Below are 14,824 nucleotides of genomic sequence, written 5' to 3' on the forward strand. Positions count from 1 at the left end.
ATACAACAGATAACTCATTTCTTTATTTTATTACTCATAAAATATACAGCAATCTTCAGATACTGAAAGAATTCATGGGAGTTTCGAATTCAGTCACTATTTCATATGTACATGCTAGTTTCATCCTTTTAAATAAAAAAAAAGGACACGAAAAAAACTGTGAACCTCCTGTTCCTGATTTGACGAACATAGCATATGTATTGTACATATTTCCAGTTAAAATGATTTTCAAAAAGATACAAAAACGGGGGTTTGAACAAGCAATCACATAAAATGATTGAGTGGTTTCATTTTTTTGAAGAAGTTAAGCAAGCAAAACCTGTCAAAATACATTGCTTATAAGACCAAGACAAATAATATAGATTTTTTTTTTTTCAACAGAAGAAAATCTAAATGCTGCTGTCCTACCATTGGTTTACAGTGTTTCTCCTCTCCAAGGGAGGCATGTTTTCTGCCTCGTATGCCTCGGAATAGTATCAGTGCTTTTCACAAACGTTGTAGTACTTAGTGTGCATCATTGTTTTCGCTCATACAGCTGCCCCTACTCTCCTAACCTCCCCTCAGTAACTAAAGAAGGCACAAAATGATGACATAAATATCACAAGAAAGTAAATTATTCATTCATGTATTCTTTCTAAAATATTTTCTAGAGCGCAAAGGACAGGTAGGTTTAATAACACAAATGTAAATAGTCCTGTCATACAAATGCAAAACTTTACGTCCTAAATGGCACCCTATTCTTTATAGAATACACTACTTTTGACCAGAACCCTATGGGCCCTGGTCTTAAGTAGTGTACTATAAAGGGGATAGGGTGCCATTGGGGATGGAAATTCTTTGAAATTACTCATGAGAGCAAATACTACGATTTTTTGGTTCCCACAGAGGGTCAGGAGCTTAAGACATGAATGATTTTATTAAAATGTTTGTTCATAAAAAATAAATGATTTCCCCTCCTCCCACATGGATTACAGACAAGAGGCTAGGTGCGTTCTGACTGTCTTAGTGTGCGGATAAACATGACCATCACTCTCATAAAACTTAAATGAAACATCACTCCTTATGTTTTTTCTCAGCCCAAAACGCTCAATCCCATTTCTACTGTCAAAACAGGTTTTGAAAAGGCTTCTTCCACATCTTTTGGTCCATGTCTGTTTTTCACTCAGTGAAGTGCTACTATCCCCTTGGACTACAGGTTATTGCCGTCATAAGGTGTCCGTCTGTCTGTTGGCTGGACAGTTTCTACCGTTTAGGACCTTTGTGGGTAAAGGTAAAGGTGGGGTATAGCAGCAGCAGTTCCTCTGAAGTCCAGTATCTGCTGGAAGGACACCTGGTGGTACGAGAGGATGAGTGTGGCCAGCCAGCCTGTTGTGCCTCCCCTCTCCCTCCCTCCCTCCATTTCTCTCTCTCCATCTGCAGGACTCTTAAGGCTCCTGTGCGGACTGTCTCGGCTCGTGCCCTCCCAAAGCTGGCTATGGTGATTTAAGACACGGTGTGTATGTGTGGATTTGTTTGTGGCCTCTGCCCCACTTCACTGTCCATCCGCCTGCCCTTGGCTCCCCTCCTGGGCAGCGACCACCCCCCCCCCCTCAGTATGTCTCTGAGTCTGAGTCGTTGAGTTCCTCATCCTTGTAGAAGCCTCCATCGTGGTCGCGGTGGCCGATGTTGTTGAAGCTGCAGTAGGAGCTGTGCTCGCTGCGCAGCACGGGCAGGCTGTCGAAGGTCACACTCTTGGAGGGGCTGGTGGTGTAGTGGTTAATGGCACTGAAGGACAGGCTGGGCGCCGGGTTGCAGGGGGACACGGGCATCATGGTGGCCAGGATCAGCGCCAGGCAGTCCGCCACGTCTTTGTTGGGGGCGCAGGCCAAGGCAGGCGTGTAACCTGAGGGGTTCAAACAGAACAGCAGAGGGTCACTTCAGGAGCATCACCGTTTACTATAACACTTTTGGTGAAAAACATGAAATAACACCAGGCTAGGAGATACAAAGTTAAGACAATAACCAAGCAGTGGACTAGAGAGAAACATTTGTGGACACATTGAGAAGAGAAGTACAGAAGAAAACGGTGTTAGCGTTATGGATCTTACCATTCTCATCGACTGCGAGCACACTAGTAGCTCCTGAACCACCACCGTCAGACCATTTCTGGCTGCAACGTGTAACGGCCTGAGGAGAAAGTACCGTCAGATTAGCCAGCAGCAAATGAGGATACCTCCCAAATGCCAGACTATTCCCTATATAGTGCACTTCTTCTAATTCTTCTGGCCCAATTAATACAGCTGAACCATACGTACGTCTGTAAGGCTGCGTTTGTCACGGTTCAGACAGACGACAAGAGGACCACAATTGCGTCACACCAGAAAGTTTATTAAAACTTAAGGGAGAAGGGAAGTAGGGAGTGAGTGAAGGCTCCAGGGGTTATCCCGTCCAATGTGCTGGGTCTGTGCCCCCCCCCAGTGGCAGCGGTGCGTCCGATGACGCCGGTGGTTGGTGGTCCAGAAGTCCTGGGGGGGGAGGAAACACAGACACAACGGGGCGGATGAAACAAGGCAGAAGTACAGTTCAAGGGAAATCCAAATACGTTGTAGCAAGGCAGAAGGCTGGTCAGAGTTACCGGGGGTCGAAGAGTAGTCAGGAGTCGTAATGGCAGAAAGCAGGTCTGGTTTTCCTGGGGCAGAAGAGTATCCAAGAATCAGGCAGGTCCGGGGTCACAAAACAAGGGTGAGCCAGAAGCGCGAGCACACAGGTTCCGGGTGTGAGCTTTTGCAGACGATCTGACAAAGGAGAGCTGAGAGACGGGACTTTAAATACTGGGAGAGGTTAGTGGGTAATGCAGCGCAGCTGGCAGAGTCATTAGAGCCGAGCAGAGCAGGGACAGGTGGAGCTCGTTAGGCTGAGTAGAGAGAGAGAGATGAGCAGAGTGGAAGATAGTGGAAACACATTAAGGTGGTAACCCGGTGGAGTGAGAGGGCTCATGACAGAACCCCCCCCAAGGGACGGCCCCAGAAGTCCCAAGAGCAACACCACGCCGGGCGGGAGGAGGGGAGCCGGAGGAGGGCTAGAACTCCTCCCGAACGGTCCGAGCGAACGCCCTCATCCTCGGAGGAAGCCGGAGGGCCGTGGTCGGGAGATGGGACAGGTCCCGAGACAGGATCAGGCACAGGACAGGAAGCCGAGCGGGCAGGACGGTTAGGGATCCCTCTGGGGCGGCCCCCTACGGATTGCAGGTTGATCAGGATGCCGTTGGTGGAAGGCGGTGATGAGAGTCCTATCCACAATCCGACTAGCTGGCACCCAGGTCCTTTCCTCAGGTCCATAGCCCTCCCAGTCAATGAGGTACTGGAGACCCCTACCCCTCCGTCTGGACCGAAGCAGGCGGCGGGACGGTGTAAACCAGACCACCATCGACGAGCCGTGGAGGAGGAGGACAAGGCGCAGCAGGGACCAGCGGACTCTCATGAATGGGCTTAATCTTAGACACATGGAAAGTGGGGTGCACCCTCATGGAATTAGGCAGTTGGAGCCGGACAGCAGTTGGGCTAATCACTCTTATGATAGGGAATGGGCCAATGAACCGAGGTGCCAACTTCTGCGACTCCACCCTGAGTGGCAGGTTCCTTGACGACAACCACACCCTTTGACCAACATGGTAGGTGGGAGCAGGGATTCTCCGACGGTTGGCCCCGGTAGTGTAGCTGGCAACGGATCTGAGAAGTGTGGCTCGGGCCTGTGACCAGGTGCGGCGACATCGACGGGCAAACGCAAGTGCAGATGGGCAAGTAACCTCCCCTTCCTGACTGGCAAATAGAGGAGGCTGGTATCCATAAACACATTGGAAAGGGGACATACCGATGGCAGAGCAGGTCAGAGAATTGTGTGCGTACTCCACCCATGTCAATTGCTGCGACCAGGAGTGGGGGTTGCGTGAAGTCATGCATCGCAGTGCCTTCTCGAGCTCCTGATTTGCCCGCTCTGACTGCCCATTGGATTGGGGATGGAATCCGGAAGTCAGACTGACTGTGGCTCCCAGCAGGTGACAGAACTCCTTCCAAAAAGCGGAGGAGAATTGTGGACCACGGTCAGAAACTACATCCTTTGGCAGTCCGTGGATCCGGAAGACGTGTTCCAGGACCACCTGGGCGGTCTCCTTGGCGGTTGGGAGCTTGGGGAGGGGAATGAAGTGTGCCATCTTGCTGAATCGGTCAACTATGGTGAGAATGACGGTCTTGCCCCTTGAAGGGGGCAGCCCCGTGACAAAGTCAAGGGCGATGTGAGACCAGGGACGTCTGGGCACAGGCAGGGGCTGCAGCAATCCGGCTGGGGGCTGGCAGGACGACTTGTGTTGGTTGCAGATGGGGCAGGCTTGGACGAATTCCCGTACATCCTTTCTCAGAGCGGGCCACCAGAACCTCTGGGCGAGCAGGTTGTAAGTGCGGGTGGAGCCAGGGTGACAAGCTAGGCGGGAGTCATGTCCCCACTGAACGACCTGGGACCTTAGGTTTTCGGGGACAAACTTGTTTAACATGTCCCGCAGTACATCATTCACTAGAGCCTGGAACACAGCAGGAGCATTGGTGAGGCCAAAAGGCATAACCAGATACTCGTAGTGGCCTGTTGGTGTATTGAATGCGGTCTTCCATTCATCTCCCTCCCGGATCCGCACTAGGTGGTAAGCGTTTCTGAGATCCAACTTGGTAAAAACAGTGGCTCCCTGGAGCAACTCAAAAGCAGAGGTGAGCAGAGGGAGAGGGTAACGGTTTTTCACTGTGATGTCGTTGAGTCCCCTGTAGTCGATGCAGGGGGCGAAGAGATCCGTCCCTCTTCCCCACAAAGAAGAAGCCAGCACCAGCCGGAGATGAAGATGAACGGATCAATCCTGTGGACAGAGAGTCATTGATGTAGTCCTCCATGGACCTTCTTTCAGGAGCAGACAACGAATAAAGACGGCCCCTTGGAGGGGCTGTTCCAGGGAGGAGGTCGATGGCACAGTCGTACGGTCGGTGAGGGGGGCAGAGATGTGGCTCTTGCTTTGTTAAACACTTCTCTGAGACCATGGTAGCATTCTGGGACATGGGAGAGGTCAGGGGCGGAGTTAGTAGGTACTGGCCGAGGGGGTAGTGCGGCAGCAAGCAGGCAGGTTCGGTGGCAGTCCTCTCCCCACTCCCTGATCACCCCGGTCACCCAGTCGAGCTGAGGGTTGTGCCGGGCGGAGCCATGGGTAACCCAGGATGAGGGGTTGGCCTGGAGAGGGGAGCAGGTGAAACTGGATAGTTTCTTGATGGTTTCCGGACAGACCCATCAAGACCGGGGCCGTGACATGAGTGACCGATCCGAGTAAGTGTCCGTCCAGTGCCCGGGCAGGAATAGGAGGTGTCAAACGGAGGTTCTCCAGTCCCAGTTGGCGTGCCAGCTTGATGTCCATTATGTTGGCTTCGGCGCCAGAATCCACCAGAGCAGCCAGGGTGTGAGTAGAGTCAGAGAGGCGGAGGTGAACTTGCAGCAAGGGTTTGCGGTCGGAGGACTGGATGGTCATTGAGCTCAACCGGACTCCCCCTATGCCCGGTGAGCTTCGGCTTTTAAAGGGCAGGTTACCACACGATGTCCATCACCTCCACAATAGAGGCAGAGGTTTGAGGTGAAGCGGCGCTGGCGCTCTGCAGGAGTGAGAGAGGCTCGCCCAATCTCCATAGGCTCAGACTGATCAAGCTGACTTGGGTGAGTGGCAGTAGCTGACAGGAGCCCAGTCGGATCTCTCCGAATGCCGGTAGTTGGTGGACCTTGGCGTCCCCTCTCACGACGACGGGTCTGTATCCTTCTGTCGATCCGGACAGTCAGTGCGATGGCTTCATCAAGAGTGGAAGGCAGTTCATGGGAGACCAACTCGTCCTTGATATAGCCAGCCAAGCTATGGAAGAACGCGTCCACCAACGCTGGTGTGTTCCAAGAACTTCGTCTTGCCAGGGTTCGGAAGTCGATGGAATGGTCTGCGACTGTACGTCTGCCTTGTCGAATACTGAACAGTTCACGAGACGCCTCTGCGGTTGGTGAATCCAGGTCAAACACCTTCAGCATCTCCTCAGCAAACAGGTCGAAGGTTGCACATGCGGGGGTTTGACGTTCGAACTCTGCTGTTCCCCAGAGTCGAGCTCGGCCCGTCAGGTGAGTGATGGCATACCCGACCCTAGCCCCCTCCGTGGCGAAGGTCCTTGGCTGCAAGGAGAACTGAAGTCGGCAGCTAGTCAGGAATGGCCGGACCTGGGTAGAATCGCCGTTGAACCGCTCGGGGTTTCCAATCTTGGGTTCCGGGGCAGCGGCTGAAATGACCGGGGCAGGTGACTCGGAGGCAGGGCTGGTGGGCAGACTGGCTGGGGTAAGGTTGGTGAGGAGTTGAATGATCCTGGCGAGTTGTTGTTGCTGCTGCTGGGACTGCTGCTGGTGCTGCTGGAACTGCTGATGCTGTTGGTGGCCGACCTGAAGCAGAGAGGTGATGTCGCCGCTCATGCGGCCTAGCTCTCTCTCAGTGTGTTCCAGGCGTAGCATGGCGGTGGGTTGCTCAGGTTCTTCGGTTTCCATGTCGGGGAAGTGTGCGCTGAGTCCATGATGGTCAGATCGTACTGTCACGGTTCAGACAGACGACAAGAGGACCACAATTGCGTCACACCAGAAAGTTTATTAAAACTTAAGGGAGAAGGGAAGTAGGGAGTGAGTGAAGGCTCCAGGGGTTATCCCGTCCAATGTGCTGGGTCTGTGCCCCCCCCCAGTGGCAGCGGTGCGTCCGATGACGCCGGTGGTTGGTGGTCCAGAAGTCCTGGGGGGGGAGGAAACACAGACACAACGGGGCGGATGAAACAAGGCAGAAGTACAGTTCAAGGGAAATCCAAATACGTTGTAGCAAGGCAGAAGGCTGGTCAGAGTTACCGGGGTCGAAGAGTAGTCAGGAGTCGTAATGGCAGAAAGCAGGTCTGGTTTTCCTGGGGCAGAAGAGTATCCAAGAATCAGGCAGGTCCGGGGTCACAAAACAAGGGTGAGCCAGAAGCGCGAGCACACAGGTTCCGGGTGTGAGCTTTTGCAGACGATCTGACAAAGGAGAGCTGAGAGACGGGACTTTAAATACTGGGAGAGGTTAGTGGGTAATGCAGCGCAGCTGGCAGAGTCATTAGAGCCGAGCAGAGCAGGGACAGGTGGAGCTCGTTAGGCTGAGTAGAGAGAGAGAGATGAGCAGAGTGGAAGATAGTGGAAACACATTAAGGTGGTAACCCGGTGGAGTGAGAGGGCTCATGACAGCGTTAGTCGAGTTGATGAGGTTCCTGTCTGTAATCTTCTCCAATATCAACAAAGCACTGGTTTCATGCCCCTTTAAAAACCAGAGTCAAACATGTCAGACCAAAATTTCAACCAGAGAGAGCCAACTGTTCAGATGAACGTCATCTTCATGTGGGGATGCTCACCTTACTGCAGGCCAGATGAAGAGCAGTGTTCTTGACTGCATCCTGCAGGGTGAGCTCTGCTTTGGCACTGCTCACCAACAGCTCTGACACAGACAGAGAAACATAAAGAAACTCAATTAGGAAATGAAGCGACTTATTAAAATGTAAAACAGACATGTTGAACTTAAGCCGGCTGGGCGAGGCAAAGCGGAGGAGAGGGGGCTGCGTACCGACAGCGTTGGTTTGTCCGTTCTCAGCAGCCATCATGAGGGAGGTCTTCCCGGAGGCATCGGGGGAGTTGACCTGGGCATTGTGGCCTAGCAGCAGCTGAAGACACTCCACGTGGTCCGTGAAAGCCGCCGCATGCAGGGGGGTCCTGGAGAGAGAGGAAACTTATTTCACCGATATCATGTAGGACTGTTATAAACAAGTTTGTTCAATTAACCCTGTTTATACCATAGAAATATAAAATCACTAATAGATGTATTAAAAGTAATCTACAATCCCTCATCCAACCCCAGAGGTCATTTTATTCCCAAGACAACATTATTCTCCAAAAGAAAAGGACTTTGTCATGTGCTGTAGTTACCGGTTCTTGGTGTCAGTGGCGTTGACAATGGCCGGCCCCAGAGTGTCAATCAGCATCTCTGCAGCCCCCTCGTTGTCATTGATCACAGCACAGTGGAGGGGGGCTGAACGAGTTGCCCTCGGTCTTGTGGAAAACCTCCTGTTCCAGCAGCACCTCTACACACGTGTCATGGCCTAGTGGAAGATTGATTCATACAGGAAAAAGATGACGTCGCTGCAGACCACAACAATACTCTCAGAGAAAGCTACACATCTGACAATGGTGAAGTCACAAAATATGTTTTAGCTACAACATATGCTATGTCAATCCCTGACAAAGTCCTGTTTCAGTGTAAGGTCCTCCACTGAGAGTCATATCCCTAATTCTGTTGTAGTCTTGTTCATTCCCCCACATGGCTCCGTCCACACCAATCGAATGCTTTTCAAGCCACAAGAGGGAGTGAATGAGTGTACACTTCATGGAGGAGAGAACAGAGCTACAGTCCAGTTAGTCAGTACGTACCGTTGTATGGCCTGCCTAATTCAGGGACATGTTTACGGTGCTGAAGAGAGAAAATCAGAAAAGATCTAGTGTTCCGTTAGTCCAGTACGTACCGTTGTAGCAGGCGCAGTGTAGTGGCGTGTAGCCCTGGTTGTCTGTGATGACGGGGAGGGTCTCCACTGACTGGGCGGCGTGTAGGAGCCCCCCCAGCACCCCGATGTGTCCGGATGCCGCCGCCAGGTGGACAGGGGTTCGCCCCTTACAGTCCCGAACCAGGAAGCTGGCGCTGTGCTGCAGCAGGGCCTCCACACACTCCTCATGACCCGTCACCGCCTGGGAGGAAGGGCGGGGAGACAAGAATGGATTTGAATAACTAATAATCAATGATATAATAATGAATCATCAATTATTACAAATGATGTCTGGAGGCAGGTCCCCCTACAGGGATGAATACACCACTACCCATGGACAACTACTTTTCTGAAGATAATATGTATATTTGAGCCTCCCCGTCTCTTGACTTACTGTCCATTCCCGTCTTGAACGTCCACTGCACTCTGGAGGTCAGCATTTCCAATCAGCAAACGCAAACACTCCGAATGACCGTTGGTAGCTAGAGGAGGCTAAACAGAGAGGATATGAGCTGATTGCTGGACGACTATTACCTTCACATGAACAGACAGATTTCTAGAACAGTGGTATTGGTAGATGACATCCTCATGATGTTAACACAGCAGATAATAAAACATTTTGGGGCTGAGGCCCTCGAAGCCTGTCACCTGCTAGCTGTGTACCTGGCTCTGGATAGAAGTCCCCCTGTGCACTGATCTAGGATCAGCTTACCCTCCCCAGATCCTCAGCAATAATGACAAAAAATGACCTTAGATCAGTGTGTAGTGGGCATTTTCACACTATGCTATATAATATCCCTAGAGTGGACATTGGCGTCCTAGCAACATGACCAAACAAATGTCCATCTTGGTAAGGAAAACTTTTGAATTACAGAATCTCTAGGTCTTACGTGATATCCTATGCGTACCTGCAGCGTGGATGGGGGTCCTCTTCAGGGTGAAGTCTTTAACCAGGATGGAGGCTCCCTGGTTGATGAGGACGTGAACACACTCCACATGGCCTTTAAAGGCAGCCAGGTCCAGAGGGGTGCGCCCCTGGCTGTTCCTCACGTCTAGATCCAGCAGAGACTGAACCAGGACCTCCATAGCATGGTGGTGGCCGTGGTACGCCTGAATGGAAACAAACACACAGTCTGAAGCAAAGTCCAGTGTTATGCCTGAACAGATATACACTCCTAATATAATCAATGTCCTATAGTAGACCAGTGGTACGCCTGAACAGAAATACACTCTTAATATAATCAATGTCCTATAGTAGACCAGTGGTATGCCTGAACAGAAATAGTCCTAGACCCCTAAAGTAGACCAGTGTCTCTCAAATCGGGTGCCCATTTTTCTCCCGCCCAGCATCAACATCGAAGGTCCCTGTCAAGCGTGAGATTTAGAAACAAACACTCTACTATTGGTCAGAGAAGGATTGTTGTTTGGTACTCCAAAAATAGCCATTTCTGCACTAGGCTGCAACTTTATATCAAATGCTTCAAAAAGGGTTTTAAATAGTGGACAACTAATCTGCCAGATGGGGACAGGACCAGAACATGTGGGTCAAGTCCGCCAAGGAGCTTTTACACCTGTCACATGTACCATCAATATTTGGGTAGAATTTGGACAATCTAGCCTTACTGAAATGGATACGGTAAAGTACCTTAAACTGTATAAGGCTGAGCCGGGCACAAGAGGAGCTTCCATTTACCCTCAGTAAGGCATTTCACACTCAGATCGGATTTTATTCAAAGCCTCCTCTGAACAAACTCAAGCATACAACTAGGGCTGTGATGGTCATGGAACTTCAGGTGTCGGTGATTGGCGTGTCTTATGTACGTGGTCATCGACAAAACTGACAGCTGACAGGGGGGCGGGACGGACATTAGCAAAGAAAAACATTAGCGCGTTTAGGCCAGTCTTCCTCTCAAGTTTGGGGAAGCTAATTTTCACCATGAAAAAATATCAAGCATTCCATGCATCATCACATTTGCAAACTTATGTAAAATAGCTGACTATTCCTAATGTGATTAGTAAATTGGATAGTCATAATTTAGGCTAATAATATAACTCAATCACTGTTCGCAAAAAAAGGCTGTTCAATGCAGCGCGTGGTGGAGTAGGTTTCTTTTCACTGGAAAAATGTGGCCTTTTATTATCTTAAAATCACGCAATTCTACTACACTTTATATGACTAGAGAGATTAACAGAATCTTTTTCAACACGACTTTCAAGTGGCACTGACCCAGTGATAAAGACAGTGAATATGCACACTCACCGGGGATATAGCCGATGCCAATGATACTGTTCCCTCAATTAAGTTGAGGATTTTGATCATTAAAAAGACATTAGTATTTTCATCTTCTTCTCTTTGAAGCAATAAGCCAATTGCTTTCCAAACTGTTTTCCCTCCATTGTATTTTGAAAAATTGCGATATGCCTGGTTGAGCCTCTCTTTCACTGACATTCACAACTCAACAGTCATCTATTTGGAAGACTATTCGCCGCACTCCGCTGCCTTCCGACAGGCTACGCGATTTAAAACAATCCAGAAGAAGCTAATGATCATGCTTTCTGGTATAGTATACACACGTAACATGTAGGATTCCCAGAATATGTTCTATATTCTCATTATTAACTCATTATAATCAGTGGTTTAATTAGAGTATGATTGGCTAAATAAAACAATGGGCCTATGGTAATGCAACATTAAGTGATTCAAGGAAACTAGCCTATTTTGTTTGTTTATTTGCTAGGGCATCTGAATTACAATTATTCATGAACAATAATTTTGCATATCTTATTCTTCTAACATTGAATAGCCTAAAATGTGGTTATTACAGCTGTTGGTGCTGTCATCTTCAGGACAGGAATACCGGCTTACTTAACGGAGGAATAAACACACATGTTCATCGTTGGTGTTTCAACCAGAACGCGGGAAAATGCCCTTTCTTTATTTTCGCACATGCGCAGTTGTACATCTCTCATAGGGCATAACTGTACCAGTGTAAGAACACAATTTATAACATATTAGTCTATATGTTAACACCCCCCACTTGCTCTTATACTGTACAAGTCGTATTCAACCTAACGATCAACACATTTAGCTTACAGTTATACATCTCACAAATGTCAGTTTACATTCCAAACATATAACCCAAGAATTTTTCATTTTTGAACTTCGTTACAGGTTTAGTCAAAACATCTGCAACCATGTCTGCCGTTGGACAATATTCAATACTTATTTTGCCATCACTGAGCGCAGATCGAATGAAATGATATCTGATGTCAACATGTTTACATCTCTGACGACATACTGGGTTCTTTGACAGAGCAATTGCACCTTGGTTATCTTCAAAGATTGTTACTGGTGCATATTGGCACTCACTATCCATCTGGCCCAATAACTGTACAAGGTACAAACTTTCTTGTGTAGTAGCAGCCAGTGCCATGTACTCTGCTTCACATGTAGATAAAGCTACTGTTGGCTGCTTCTTAGACCTCCATGAAATAACAGGTCCACATTTAGTTAAACTAAAACAATACCCTGTTATGCTTCATCTGTCACTTTGATCTGCTGCCCAATCAGCATCACTATATGCTACGAGGTTGTGTTTTTCCACCCCCTTTTTGTAACACAACTCCTGATTCATTGTCCCCTTCAAGTACCTCAACACATGTTCAGCTGTTATCCAGTGTTGCTCTTTTGGTTCTGATAGGTATTGTGACAGCTTGCTGACAATCCAGCTGATATCCGGTCTTGTACATGTCATAACATATATCAAGCTGCCTATCACTTCACGATACCTTTTTGAATCAATAGGTTCACCATCAAAGTTTGTTTTTTTGTTCACATGGTGTTGACCTTGTTTTACAGTTGACATACCAAACCTTTCCAGTATCTTGGTTATGTACCTTGTTTGGCTCATCTTTATTTTCCCTTCACTTTGTGTAAAATCGATGCCTAGGAAATGTCTAAGCCTCCCAAGATCTTTCATCTTAAATTTTTCACTTAACATTTCTTTTACACTTGTGAGTGAGTCACTATCACTAGCAGCGATAATTAGATCATTGACCCAAATTATCAAAATGATCCTTTCTGTTGCAGTTTGTTTGTTGTAAACACAGTGATCAGCTGGGTTCTGTGTAAAACCATGGTGATCATGCAACATTTTGTTCCAGTTCCTTCCTGACTGTTTCAGGCCGTACAGTGACTTGTTCAGTTTGCAGACTAGTTGCTCACCTGTATCTGACCTGACTTCAAAACCCTCTGGTTGCTCCATGTACACTTCACAGTCAATAGGAGCATGTAGATATGCTGTTTTGACATCCATCTGATGTAACTCTAAGTCATACTGAGCTGCTAGCTGCATCAAACAACATACTGATGTCATATTTGCAGTTGGAGAAAAAGTCTCCTTATAGTCTATTCCTGCCACTTGACTATATCCCTTTGCAACATATCTTGCCTTGTATGTCTCAGTCTCATCTGAATTGTTTTTGACCGCATAGACCCACCTGCCCCCAAATGCATTTTTACCCTCTGGCAGTGTGGTCAATGTGAATGTATCATTTTCCCTAAGGGAATCCATCTCCTCCTTCATAGCAGTAGCCCAAATCTCTGATTTTGGTGAAATCATTGCTTCTTTGAAGGTTTGTGGTGCATTGCACATTACTCTGTAGCAGTAGTCAACACTAGGTGGTATCTGGTCATCACACTTCACTTTACACTCATAGTCTTTTAAGTACTGGGGCTTCTTCCCTCTCTCTGTCTGGATAGCGTGGACTCTGACTATCTGAAGTCTCGATTTGCACATCTTGTGTCTCTTCGGAATTTTGATCTGCCATCTTGGCTTTTGGCATGGGGGATTGAAATCTCTCCCCATGAAGATCATCACTCATTTCCAAATCTGTCTGAGTTTGGCGTTCGACTACATCTTTTGTAACGAACTTGACTAATCTGTTTTTAAGAACTTTTCCAGTGTCTGGGTAGTAGACTAGGTATGCTGGACTATTTTTATCATACCCGACAAAAATACCCTTTTCACATCTTGAGTCCAACTTTTTCTTGTTCTGTCTGTATGCATAGCAAACAGATCCAAATTCTTTCATCTTTGAAAGATCAGGCTTTCTCCCAGTAAACATGTAGTGTGGAGTCTGTCCTACACGCTTATTGTAACACCTATTGCGAATTACTGCAGCAGTCATTACAGCATATGTCCACAATTTCTTTGGTAGGTTGCTCTCAAGTAGCATGCATCTTGCCATTTCAAACAGTGTTCTCCAATTTCTCTCAGCGGTCCCATTTTGATGGGGTGAGTAAGGGGCTGAAGTTTCATGTCTTATGGCATTCTTACTGAGCAGTGACTGGAACTCTTTGGCTGTGTACTCTGTGCCATTATCTGACCTGACACACTTTATTTTTTCCATAAGGGGCCACATCAGCAATAAACTTCTCAGTAGCTTTTACAGTATCACTTTTTGCTTTTAGGAAATACACAAAAACTGACCCTGAATAATCATCCGTAAATGCTAGAGTATATCCGAACCCATCTTTCGCCTCTGGCTCAATAGGGCCAGCCAAATCAGTGTGCACAAGCTCAAGAGCTGCTTTTGCCTTTTCATCAGGCTCTCTGTTTCTGCTCTGAACAAATTTTCCCTGTGTGCAGATTTCACAGTTGAGGGTAGATTTGTCAATCTTACCTGTGATTTTCATTCCCTCTGTCACATTTTCTAACTTTGACACATCCTCAAAATTACGTACAGCGCCTTCGTCAGCGTTGTTTTCACCCGACGACCCGTGTTGTGTCAGCGTTGTTTTCACCCGACGACCCGTGTTGTCTCTCAGGTAAACCTCCGCTGCACCTCTCCTCTCCGCGACACCATTCGTTCTTGTTCCGTCAGCCAGCTCCACGGAATGTTTTTCCGGTTTGAAAGTCTCGTCAAACTCCTTAAACTTCCCGATGTCCGTGACTATATGTGACGTTGCTCCCGTATCAACCATCAGCCCTTTATGTTTCAGTCCACGAACCTGACAGTCACTTATTTTGAATGCAAATGTGTGGCCTTCAGCATCTGTTGCTTGTTTCACATTGTCTCTTCTTTTTTCGTCTGCAATTTGCGTCAGTATGAGTGGAGCGCTTGCAAAAACTACACCACTGTCTCCGTTCTCTGTGCTCTCCAGTAACAGTACATTCCCGGGCCTTGTGCCCTTT

General features: G+C 48.1%; 1 pseudogene; it reads right to left on the reverse strand.

Moving 5' to 3' along the window:
* Positions 1-461: 461 nt before the first annotated feature.
* LOC121563294 lies at positions 462-14,613 on the reverse strand (annotated as a pseudogene).
* Positions 14,614-14,824: the final 211 nt, after the last annotated feature.

The sequence above is a fragment of the Coregonus clupeaformis genome, unplaced genomic scaffold (genome assembly GCF_020615455.1).
Source record: "Coregonus clupeaformis isolate EN_2021a unplaced genomic scaffold, ASM2061545v1 scaf1323, whole genome shotgun sequence".
Classification (NCBI taxonomy): Eukaryota; Metazoa; Chordata; class Actinopteri; order Salmoniformes; family Salmonidae; genus Coregonus; species Coregonus clupeaformis.